This window comes from Ictalurus punctatus, chromosome 2, assembly GCF_001660625.3.
Source record: "Ictalurus punctatus breed USDA103 chromosome 2, Coco_2.0, whole genome shotgun sequence".
NCBI classification, from domain to species: Eukaryota; Metazoa; Chordata; class Actinopteri; order Siluriformes; family Ictaluridae; genus Ictalurus; species Ictalurus punctatus.
In genome coordinates, this window is record NC_030417.2 from 10,018,321 (window position 1) to 10,031,621 (window position 13,301).

The 13,301-nt window shown below is 39.0% G+C and overlaps 1 protein-coding gene across 2 annotated transcripts in view; it reads left to right on the top strand.

The window, feature by feature from the left end:
- nbas (NBAS subunit of NRZ tethering complex) overlaps nucleotides 1-13,301 on the top strand; it is a 263,105-nt gene that overhangs the window by 193,554 nt on the left and 56,250 nt on the right. The gene's annotated exons all lie outside the window — the stretch shown is intronic.

Sequence of the window (13,301 nt, forward strand, 5' to 3'; positions counted from 1 at the left end):
TACACAAAATTATTATTATTTTAGCTGTTGTCCAGTCTCAGGGACGTTTGTGAGAGCAGCACGTGATAACCTTCCTGATACACAATTACATGACAAAATTAGGGAGAAAATCTGTGAAAAAAAAATCCAAATTATTTATTTATTTATTTATTTTAAAAGCAGACTTTCATCTTTAATCTGAGGCAGAACGGTGTAGGAATTACATCATTGTTTATATGTGCTCTGTCTCAGACGTCTGCACAGGTAAAGTCAGGTTATTGAGTTTCCATCATCTTGAACATGTTCGTATTGTAAGCAGAGGTAGTGTGGTGATGTAACGGATATAACACGGCGGGTCGTGGCGTTCACGTCGAGACCAGCGGGAAGGCTGTAATGAGGTTAATCCTGCACGTTCAGCTCCTCCTGTACGCGTTTAGCTGACGTGCTCGACTCGGTAACTGTTTAATTTGCTGAATCTCGATAATGTAAACGACCTTTCGTTTAAGCCACTGCTGCCGGGTGTTTGATTGTCGCTTAATTGGGTTCAGCGCTCGATTTTTAAATGGATTGATGATTTGCAACCTTTAAACCCTACTTGTAAGTCTTAAAGGGAGCGTACTGTACGGGAACACTTCTTAATAAGTCGTCTTTTTTTTTTTTTTTTTTTTTTAAACTTTTATATCATTTATAAAACTCTGAAGCATCTCAGTAATATCTGTGCTGTGTGTTTACTAGTGACTGGAGAAAAAAAATTTTGTATTTTTTTTATAGCAACTATTCAGCTTGCTGTAAAGGAATGATTTACTCTGGTTTGAAAGAAAGAGACATAAACAGAAGGAGAGAACGAGAGATGGAGAAGGAGAGAGCGAGAACTTGTAATATGTTAATCTAAATGAACCTACCTGTTGTCACATAGATCAAGAAAGAAAGAAAAGGTGCAGGAGAGAGGATGACACAGAGAGAGAGAATAAAAGAAAAATATAATATGTTTAATGTATTAATAGACTAATTTAGATTATCTGTTGTCAGATCTTGAGAGAAAGAAAGAAATACATGATGACTGGAAGGAAGTAGGAAGAAACAAAGGTAGAGAGAGAGAGAATCTCAAAGAAAAGTTTAAGACGTTAAACTTTTAATGTCAATTTAGATGAACATACCTGTTGTTGTTGTTGTATAGGTATTGACCGAGAGAGAGAGAGAGAGAGAGAGAGAGAGAGAGAGAGTACAGGATTGCCCTACCTATTGTCACATAGATCTTGAGCTAGAGAAAGAAATTTAAAAAACGGGAGATGGAGAGAGAGATAACAAAAAAGAATGGGGGGAAAAATTAAAACGTTTTAATGTGAGTGGAAATTAACCTGACTGTTGTCATACACTGTAGCTCTTGAGAGAGAAAGAAAGAAACAAAAAAGAGCATGAGAAAGAAGGAATGAAAGGAACAGATTGAGAAAGAAAGGAAGAGAGAGAGACAGAAAGAGATTCATGATCTCTATTCACTTTACAATGTTTTATTAGAGCATAAAATGAATGGAAAGCAATAATGCCCAGTCAGAGGTGTGTGTGTGTGTGTGCAGTCAGTCACAATATGGGAGCATGCACATTTTTAAATGGTGCTAATCCCAGCATGCACTGCACTAATTGGCAAGACAGGTTAGGCCATGGAGTACTGGCACACAGTTCACCCTGTGTGTGCGCGTTGATGCCTCCAGGTTTTTTTATATCTTCATGACAAACACCTCCATTTTCTGTATCTTCAAACTAATCTGCAATTCCCTGTACCCGGAATCTGTCCCTCGAGCTGCAGTGTAGATTTGGCACTCGCTCGTATGCAGTAGTGTCCAACAGCCTCAATCTGCTACACACTTATCAAAAGCTAATGCAGTGGGGTAGTTTTAAAATACAGTTTTTCCTTAACGTCAGTCCAAAAAAAAAAAAATAATAAGTTTTGCACTGATGCTGCATTCAACTAAAGTTTGTAACTTTGTATATACAGTCTTCTCCTGTACTGGACCCCTGATGAAGTCCTTGTTGAGTCAGCTGTTCATTTTGGATCATTGTACTGCTGCATGTTGAAGTTCCTCCAGATTCATCTGGATGCATTTCTCTGTAAATTTGCAGACTAAATGCTCCTGTAAACTTCTGAATTCATTCTGCGGCTACCATCATGAGTTCCATCATCAGTAAAGATTAGTGAGTCTGTTCCAGAAGCAGCCATGACACTACCGCCACCATGTTTCACAGATGAGCTTGTATGATTTGGATCATGAGCAGATCCTTTCTTCCTCCATACTTTTCCATCACTTTGGTAGAGGTTAATGATTCTTTGCGAATTCTAATCTGGCTTTCAGATTCTTACTGCAGATGAGTGGTTTGCATCTTGTGGTATGGCCGCTATATTTCTGCTCTCAAAGTCTCCTTTGAAACGGTGGATTGTGATCTCTTCACCCCTGCTGTTTGGAGGATGTTAGTGGTCACTGACTGTTGTTCTGAGGTTCTTCTTCAGAGCTCTCAACAATGTTTGTCATCAGCTGTTGTTGTTTTCCTTGGCTGACCCATTCGGTGTCTGTTGCTCAGTACACCAGTGGTTTCTTTCTTTTCCAGGACATTCCAAATTGTTATATTGGCTCTTTATAGATTTTTCCTCCTTTCTCAGCTTCAGAATGTCTCACTTTTCTCCCAGAGACAGCGCTCTGATCTTTGTTGTTTTATCCTTTTGCAGTATTCTAACTTTTTTTTGTTATCGAACAGGGCACACCTAGGCGACAAGAAACACCTGTCAGTCGTATGTTCCAATATTTTTGAACACTTGAAAAATGGGTGGGTTCAAATAAAATGTGCCATGTTCTAAGCTGTTTAAGACATCTAGATGTAAATAACAGGAAATGAAAGGTGAAATTCTGATCTATCATCTCTTATATTCATCCTTTGACTTCAAATCCAATATGGTAGCAGCTCATCCACAGGGACTTGTAGGATGGGGTCTCCACATAATCTAAGTCTAATAATTAACAGATTTAAAATAAAAAAACAGTACCTCAGCTTCGTCGTGCATCATCACACCGCCCAGCTTGCATAATTTTCGTATAACAGCATGGTCTTGAATGTGTTATTCCTCATGTACTCACTGTTTGGCGTTCTGGAAATGAGCTGTATTCACTTCAAAATGTGTTGTTATATGTTTACATTGAACAGCCGTACCAGTACAACCACCTGCGTAATATTGTGTAGGTCCCTCTTCTGCTGCCGAAATAGCTCTGACCCGTCGACGCATGGCATGTCTGTCTTTTTTAAAAATACCTCTATCATATGTTGTTTCTCAGGTAATACTGGAAGTAAATATATAGTGTGCCATCATTGATTGAAACCATTAGGACAGATCATGCATACACAGACCTGCCAAGCCCCAAGAGGAAGTAATATACAGTTGCAATCAAAATTATTGAAAGCCCACTGCAAATCAGGTGTATTGTCAAAATGTACAAACTTTCAACTAATCAAACAAAAGCAGTTGAAATTGTTCAACACAGCGAATGCTTCAAGTGGTTTCCCCAAATTCGACTGAAAATGCAACTTATAATGATTTCTCCAGTCTCAAAATTATTCAACCCCCTGAACAGAATCCCTCACAACAGCACAAATATGCAAAACAGGTGTTGTCTCAAGAACATCTGATACAGCTAATCAAGGGCTTCATTAGTTGCACCAGATGTGTTTGAGCTGGAACACATGAAATACCTGAATTGGCTAGGGGCAGAAAATGTATGAAATACAGTGGGGGAAATAAGCATTGAACGTGTCACCTGTTTTTTTTTTTGTTTTTTTTTTTTTTTAAGTAAATATATTTCCAATGATGCTATTCACATGAAATTGTCAACAGACATCAGTATTAACTCAGGAAATCCACAAATATATACAATTCACAATATTAAAGTCCATAAATAAAGTTATGTGTAATAAAGTGGAATGACACAGGAAAAAAGTATTGAACACACTAAGAAAAAGCAGTTCTCCAAGGCAAGGTAAAGCAAGGAATCAGCTGAAATCTGTAAGTAGTGAGAAAGTAATTATACCTCTTATCTGTTCAAGTTAATATCAGCTGGGTTAGTAAATTGATGGTCTATAAAAAGGCTTTTTGTTACCAACGTGTCACACAAGAAACATCTTAAGATGGGTAAAAGCAAAGAGCTCTCTCAAGACCTTCACAACCTTATTGTTGCGAAACATATTGATGGAATCAGATATACTGTAGATGTATTTCAAAACTTCTGAATACTCCAGTAAGTACCATTGGGGACATTATCCACAAGTGGAAGCAACATCACTCCATCATCAACCGGCCATGCGCAGGAGCTCCTTGCAAGATTTCTGACCGGGGAGTCAGAAGAGTAGCCCAAGAGCCAAGGACCACTCAGAAAGAGCTCCAGAAACATCGCCACAGAGAAAACAATAGGCAATGCCCTCCACTGCTCACGCACACCCCACAAGACTCCCATTACTAAAAAAAAAAATGCATGTTGAAGCTCGTTTATAATTTGCTACAACTCGATTGGACCAGCCTATGAAATACTGGGAGAGTGTAGTCTGGTAAAATTGAACTTTTTAGCTATCAGACTACACACCATGTTTGGAGAAGAAATGGCACTGCACATCACCCTAAAAACACTATACCAACAGTGAAGTTTTAAGGTGGAAGCAGGTGTGGTGCTGTTTTTCATCACATGCTACTGGAAGACTTCATATAATATAAGAGTTCAAGTGCACATGCACCAATACATGCTGTAACATTAAAAACAGCTGCCTAATATTGTGTAGGCTCCCCTTGTGCTGTGCTGCCAAAAAAAGCTCTGAGGCATGAACTCCCCAAGACCTCTGAAGGTGTGCTGTGGTATCTGGCTCCAAGACGTTAGCAGCAGATCCGTTAAGTCCTGTAAGTTGCGAGGTCGGGCCTCCACGGATCGGACTTGTTTATCCAGCACGTCCCACAGATGCTCAATCGGATTGGGGAATTTAGAGGCCAAGTCAACACCTTGAACTCTTTGTCATGTTCCTCAATCCATTCCTGAACAATTTTTTGCAGTGTGGCAGGGCGCATTATCCTGCTGAAAGAGACCACTGCCTTTAAGGGGGTGTACTTGGTCTGCATCAATCTTTAGGTAGGTGATTCATGTCAAACTAACATCCACATGAATATCAGGACCCAAGGTTTCCCAGCAGCACATGCCTTCTTCCCATAATGCATCTTGGTGCCATCTCTTCCCCAGGTCATGTTTTGATTGTTTTCTCTCATGGTTCTTGCTGACCTCTAAAATTAGTTTATCGTGTTAATGATCGAGAAATGGCGGTGAGCTGAAACCTAGTCAGTGGATGATCACCTGACTGTATGTTTAGCTAAATTAATTTGAACAAACAGTAATGATCAAATTACCATCTTTATCCCGTAAGAGCGACTGCCTTTATATAACGCACTCACAAACACAACTATGATTCTTACGTGAAACAAGATGCTAGTAAAGGTGTAATGATATTAATTCTCACCACAGTTACTGTGGGATTTGTTTCTCCCTTACACAGATGGTGTTAATATTCAGCACATTAGTCTAAGCACCAATGCACAGACATAATAGACTTACTATCTCAGACACCATTAGGGCAATAGAATATCATTATTGTGATAAATTATGTTACCAAAACATTTTCTGAGATATCGCCCATATTGTGAATATAACATGTTGTTGTTGTTTTTTTATTTGTTTTTTAAAGAATAACAGTTACACCATTTGACTGGATGTGGCTGATTTGATATTTGTTTGTTTTTGTTTTAGTTTGTTGTTTTTTTTTACTACGGTTTCACTGGTAGTTTCCTAGTAAACCTTTATGCCGTGATTATTTTTGTCAGCCACACCTAGTGATGCTATCATGACTATCAGAGTTTAGAAAGTAAATGTGGCCGCTTATATAGTATTGCTGGCCAGTTTAAATCTAGGGACTCTAGCTGAAAAAAGTATTTCTTCTAAGGATCTATTTCATACCCTTCCATCACATTCTAATCATTTTCAAAGCCTGAAAACATGCCAGATGTAGAATATCCAGATATTACTATTTATATCTATTATTTTCATAATCGATTAGTCGACCAGATGTCCCAGTCTGTTGTGATTGGTCTAGTGCTGTCAGTAAGCAGCCAATGAAGACCAGAGGCGGGGCTTTTTGTTACAAACCTGCATAGGTTAGTACAGGAAGTAAGTCTGGAATCACTAACGACTCGTTTCAGCTGTTCAGAATCGATTCCTTCTTTTGGGAGTCAATAACGCCGTTTGTCGTGCGTTTTGATTTTTGAAACTTTGCAGACTTTTCATATTCAGAAACAGTTACATAACATGCAACATGAAAAGGAATATTTGAAAAACCATAATAGGTGCACTTAGAGGACACTTTTTTCACAATTACACTGCCGTCTGATGGTGACTGGGGTCATGTTGAGCATAAACATGTATCACTGACATAAACAGTAAACTGAAGAAAGTCATTGTCGTTGATTCTGGGTATTTTCTTATAGCTAGCGGCAGTGCATTACGTGCATTTGAGGTCATGTGCCATCAACTGGGAAACCATAGACATATACAGACACCGCTTTGGCCCGTTGCTGCGATAGGTCAACGCGTCCACGATATTGATCCAGGCAAAACTGCCCTACCATCAAATACAAGTAAACGGGGAATCTCAATAGTTAGACTTGGAAAACTATTCATCGGCATAAAGTATTGTGAAAACTCACGCTTGTTTTTCTCGGTTAATAATTATGTAGACGTCTCTAATGTTATATAATTTAACAAGAAATGTGCATCAAGTTATTTCCATTGCGGAAAGGACTTCCCTGTCTTCAACCCCATCTTTTAGCTTTTCTTGTGCACCAGGTCAGAACACAGCTCGTTCACTTTGAAATACTGAAAAAAGAAATAAATGAAATCTAAATAGTGCATCTTTAAGTACTAATCGTTTGAGAATTTCATTGAGAAAATGAAACAAAATCGGCAAATACAAATCAAATAGTGAGACACTGGCAGTCAGTCTGCTTTCTAAATTTTCCTTTGCAGTGAAAGGATACAGATATATTCTCCAAAACAGACAATAAAAGATATGGATCCGGTAAAACATTTATTTGATAATAATAATAATAATAATAATAATATGAAGAAAAATAATAAACGTCAAGCTATCAAATCATTATAGCCTATCGATACACCTACTGTTTGGAGATGAGTGGGGAAATTGTAGTGCTCACTGAAGGACTCACTTGTGGGGAAAAACCTTCCCTTCTGACAGCTACTTCCCACTGCCTGCTCAACTGCCTCTCTTTGGGAAACCTTCCGTGTGAGAAAAGTTAACTAGCCAACTAACTACAGTTATATTCACAGTATGTCAATCGCTCAGCTGAAACGATGAGCTCATCATAAAAGTCGGTTTTGGAGAGTAACTGGCAATATAGATGGCAGTCTCGTTTATGGCCAGTTTAGTTTCGAATATAAACTACAATATAAGCTGAGACTTAGACTTATTACTGTTGCCAGGACCAATATAGCGATGACGGTGACGTACGATCCAGCGGCCAATCCGGCGTCTTTTTATACGTCTATATGAGAAATGGCTTATACCTCCAGTTAGTAAAAAACCGCTAGAGTTCCATTTGACACGATATTACCTTTTTAAAATCCATACACTAGACGGTAGAGTGCATAGCACAGAGTGTAAGTGTATAGTACGTCATTTGGGACACAACTTTAGTATTTACTCTCCGAGGTGTGTTTTCGGAACAGAAGTAACATAACGGGTAACTCTCCCCCGTGCCGCGCACAGACCGACTAATCGCTAAGATTCGTTGACAACGATTTTCATAATCGATCCTTATTGATCTTATGGGTTAGTTGTTGCAGCTCTAATACTGAGTAATATTTAAATAGAGATAGAGCTGATAAAATCTCAAAGACCGTCTATGTTCTCCTGACATGTGGCTGACGTATTTAAATCATGGAAGATTAATTTCCCCTGCATGTCTCACTAGCTTGCTAGTTATTCCACCAATACAAAATGGCACCACTTCGGTAAGAATGCACAGATTTAACAAATTAGCCAATTAAGTCAGGTTTTACCCCATTTTACTGGCAATAACATGTATCCTTGAGTTTGATCTACTTGATTAAACGGCTGGGTTTTTTTCAAGGGTTTTTTTCTTTAAGGTTTATTTGTTTCCTCTAATCACCTGGACACTGCTCGGCCCTTAATCGACTGGCTTTTTACTATTTTTTCAACTCCCTGATCAGTTAACTGGATTTTCACCAAGTAGATTTTTTTTTTTTTTTAAACCCCCACAAACAACTGTTATCTTAGCTCGCTGATCTATATCGAACGCTTATTCCAAGCACTGATGCTGTTCGTGATGGCTCACTCCGATCTCCTCTATCAGAAGGTCAGCTATTGATATAACAGTGTAAGAAAGAGCTCATAAATCACACACTCTATCTGGCACAACTTCAGCCACCTTGGCCCTAACTCATACACTCTTGCACACACACGCACCCTCGTATACGTGAGGTGGCATTTAAATTGTGGCCTTTTCAGGCACACGGGCAGTGGGGGTTTTTGCAGATTAAATGTGCTCATTTGTCTTTAGCGTCACTGTGACGAAATGCCATGTTGTTTTCATCTTGATTGGGCAAACGAGGGACTTCCTTTCTATGTGAGTGGAAAACCGCAATTTGGCCGTGGCTAGTGATTCTGTCTGACTTATTCGCTGAAGGTGTTGTTGGTGTAATTAGTCTGAGTAAACAGTGACTAAGTGGTGTGTGTGTGTTGGGGAGAGTGTTTGGATTAGACACCAAGCATTGCAGTTGCCATGGTCGCCTGACATAATCTGAGCCCATTTGTCATTTTAGGAAGCTGTCAGTGTGTAAACATTATTGTGTGTGTGTGTGTGTGTGTGTGTGTTTAACCATTGGCAAGCTCAATGACTGGAGATAATGTGGTCATTAAAACAAAGTCCCCTGCTCCCCTGTTGGACACTGGCTTTAATATGGTACTGGTACTAATATGGTATTTAATGAGGTACTGTTTGTCTTTACAATGTGTGTGTGTGCTCATTGTTTGACTGCTCAGTGATCACAGAGTAGGTGATTGCTCCTTGTGGCAATCTTCATTGTCATTGTGTTTTTGTTATTGCCTGCGATGTGTGTCCTTGATTTAATAGCTTGCTCACGATCCTGTGGTTGTCTTCAGTCGCCTGTTTTATGTGCAAATTGTTTAGTTTAGTGTGTGTATCAGAGAAAGAGCAGTGTAATTCCTTTAGCACGCACACACACACACACACACACACACACACACACAGAGTCTGTGTGTCTATCTTGCTCCTTCACTTTCACCACTGACACTCCATCTCCCACTCTTCAGCCCCCGTATTTTCCTGTCCTCTGCTCCAATCTGACTCTCTCTATACTGTTCTTTAATGCTTTCTGCCATTTGAGGCACTTTCCTCCAACAGAAAACATGAAGCTATTCTTCTAAATCATCCATCATGTTGGCACTATGCTATTTTTAAGGGCTTGACCATATAATGCAGCCAGTTTAACCCAAAGCTGCATTTTCCGCAGAATATTTGGTTCATTTTTTATTCAGTTTTTACTTAAAAATTTTATGCTAGTCTGTATAATGAACGCTTATTACGAACGCAGATTAGCAGACACAGCAGAACAGCAAGCGTTCATGGTGTTGATGATGATGTTTGATCAGTTGATTAATATGACTGCTTGCTATATAGATTTCCATGCTGAAATGAAATGAGGATTGGAGTGGTGCAGGGATGAGTGGAGGGATGGAATTAATTAATTGCATAAGTGGAGAGATGGGTGAAAGTATGAAGTTGCTGATATGATTAAATTAGTTAATAGGATGGATGATAATTGAAAGGATGAGTGGCTTGATGGAGTTAAATAATAGAATGGATGGATGGATGAATGAAATGAATTAATTGGGTGGATTGGTGAGTGCGAAGATGGATGGGTGGACGGACAAGTGGCTGGATGGATGCAGTTATTTGCCAGGCATTATTTGAGAGATGTGTAGATTGGTGAAAGGAATAGGATGGATGGATGAAATGAATTAATAGGCTGGAAGGATGGATAATTAAAAGGATGAGTGGATAGATGGAGTTAAACAATGGGATGGGGTGGTTGTTAGGGTGGATGGATCAATTAATTGAATGGATGGATGAACAGATGGCTGGCTGGATGGAAATAATGAATTGCATAAATGGATAGATGGCTGTATGGGTGTAATTATGAAATTCATTAAGTGATTAATTAATATGATGGATGATAATTAAATGGATGGGTGGATTGATTGAGTTAAATAATAGGATGGATGGATGGATGGATCAAATTAATTAATTGGGTGGATTGGTGGATGGATAGATAGACACGTGGCTGGATGGATGCAATTATTCGCCAAATTCGCCATGTCACACCCCTCTTCATCTCCCTCCACTGGCTTCCTGTACCTGCCCGCATCTTCAAAAAATAACTAAAGACCCACCTCTTCAATGAACACCTAACCAACTCATAATAATAATTTTAAAAATAAATAAATAAATAAAAAATAAAAAAATGCACTTACACCTCTACTCTGCACTTTGCTTCTTCTGGAATTCAATTAATAGATCTCGTATGGTCGCACTACTTGTATTGTTCTCTGCTTGATAACGCTTTGCTTGTATCTTTCTCATTTGTAAGTCGCTTTGGATAAAAGCGTCTGCTAAGTGAATAAATGTAATGTAAATGCAAATTGGAGAGATGGGTATATGGGTGGAATTAATTAATAGGTTGGATGGATGGATAGCTAAAAGAATGGGTGGATTGCTTGAGTTCATTAATAGGATGGGTGGATGAAATTAATGAATAGGGTGGATGGGGAGTGTGCATGGAATTACTTGAATGAATAGATTGATAATTAAATGGATGAGTGAATTGATTGGGTCAATTGGATAACTAATTGGATGGAATTAATGAACTAATTGAATAGATTGATGAACGAAAGAGATGAGCAAATGAATAATTGTAAGTGAATAAATGTGATTGAATGAGCAAATGAACAGACTAATGAATGAATGAGTGAGTGAATGGTTTGTGTTATGGTTTATGAAAGAGTGAGGCAGCAGAGGGGAAATAATCAGACCAGTAAGATTCCGTGAGTCTTTTTGCGCATTATGAAAAAGTCTGAGCTCCGTCTGTCCAACCTCCGTCTAGTTTCTCGGGGAATTATAACTTGTTTGTACCAAAACACGTCTTATCACCATGTTCCTGTCACCGCTATCCCATAGGGGGTGTGCATGTCTCAGCTCTATCTCGTCTTTCTCCGTGTTCCCTCGATACAGGATTTCAGCCCTAAAGACTATGTTGTCTCGCTTATCTCACACTGCGTATTTTAGTGTCCTGGAAATGTCATCCATTTGCAACAGTATATTAAAGAATTATAAGCTGTTGTACATGTTGTTATAAACCCTCCAGCCCTCTTTTTGATTTATCAGCGGGGTGAAAAAAGCACAAGTACAGGAGTCCTGCAAAAGCCCAACGGTCCAAAACATAAAGTATCAACAGAAAACTTTGTTTTGCCGTGACCGTGGCACTGTCCATTGCTGAGTTGAAGAACAACAAATGTGTCGAGAGAAATGGGTGAAGATTGGCCAAGCAATTTAACAGGGGTATGGAGGGTATGGTGGTGAATATTGAATGCAAGGATCCAAAAGCTATGCCAAGGATGTGAAATAGGCTGTAGAGGCAAGGGCAGGCATACAGATTACTAGAACATGTTTATACTGCACTCAGAACGAAAGAAAGAAAGAAATCCTGGATATCGAAAAAAGGCTTATATGGATCACTCTAATTAGCTACTTGTAGCACCGTCTAGTCTTATATGTACACCAAATCTAAGTTTAGAGTAACATATAGTCTTGTGGTAACTTTCACCAAACACATGTTCAAATCTTTCATTCCGATGGCCCCTTTCACACCGGGAAGTTTTTCACCCCAATGCCTGTCAATGGGAGTGTTTACACCCAAGCGTAAAACACGTGGCATCAAAGCGTCACTTTTTTTTTTTTTTTTTTTTTTTTTTTTTACATCGAGGAGTTTTTTTTGTTTGTTTTTTGACGCATCACGTTAAATACTGACCGACCAATGAGATTTGCGCTTTTGTTCACGTGCCCTGAGCCGCTGAAGTTACATAAGGTGGCGCTCGTACAAAAATGAAAAAGAAGAAGAATGCAAGCAAGTAGCAAGTTGAATGTTGAGCTGCTGGTGATAAACGCCACAGCGACTACAAGAGTAAAGAGAGAAAGAAGAGCAAAGAGAGCGCTAAAGAAAGATGATGTTTGTTTTTTTGTTTATATCTTGGCACCTGGACTAAAGAGATTTTCCTCACCCCAGCTGTCTTCGGTCAAACTCCAAATACAGCAATTATTCCACGATGCCGAGTTTGATCAGATCTCTTTTTCTCAGTTTCCTCACCAATCGCCTGTGTCCTACCATCACGTCACCCCACAAACCTCTACAAATGATGAGCGCCACAGCATTAGGTCTTGGCAACAACTGTAGATCTTACCTACACCAAATAACTTTGTTTTTCTTTGTCTCTTCCCTGCAAATATGCAAATGATTATCCGCTGATTGATAGTCCATTGTACAACCCCAATTCCAAAAAAGTTGGGATGCTTTGTAAAATGGAAATTTAAAAAAAGAATGCAGTGATTTGCAAGTCTCATAAACCCATACGTTATTCACAGTAGAACATAGAGTACGTTTACATGGACAACAATATTCTGATATTAACCCGATTAAGACGATACTCTGATTAAGAAACTAGCATGTAAACAGCAATTATTTATTACCTTAATCCGGTTAAAGTCATACTCGAAGTAAACACAAATTGAATTAAGACGTGAAGTATTCCTATTTTAGTCGCATTATCGAAGTGCATTATAGACATGTAAACAGATTAATCACACGTGTGAGAGTTTTCACCGCATTTTGCGACAGGACACGTACACACATGGCAGTGCTCGACCGTTTGACAGCAAACAAGAGAGTACAGCTGCGTCCCAAACCGCGTTCTTGCCTACTACAGTATATAGTAGGAGAAATACATGTATTTCAGCTGTTATATAGACGGTAAGTACACGGTTTGGGACGCAGCCCACGGCTTCAAGCTGTTGTCTATTTGCACGCGTAGCATGACAAATAAACTGCACTTGAAGCGTTCGTAAAATTAAAAATGAAAAC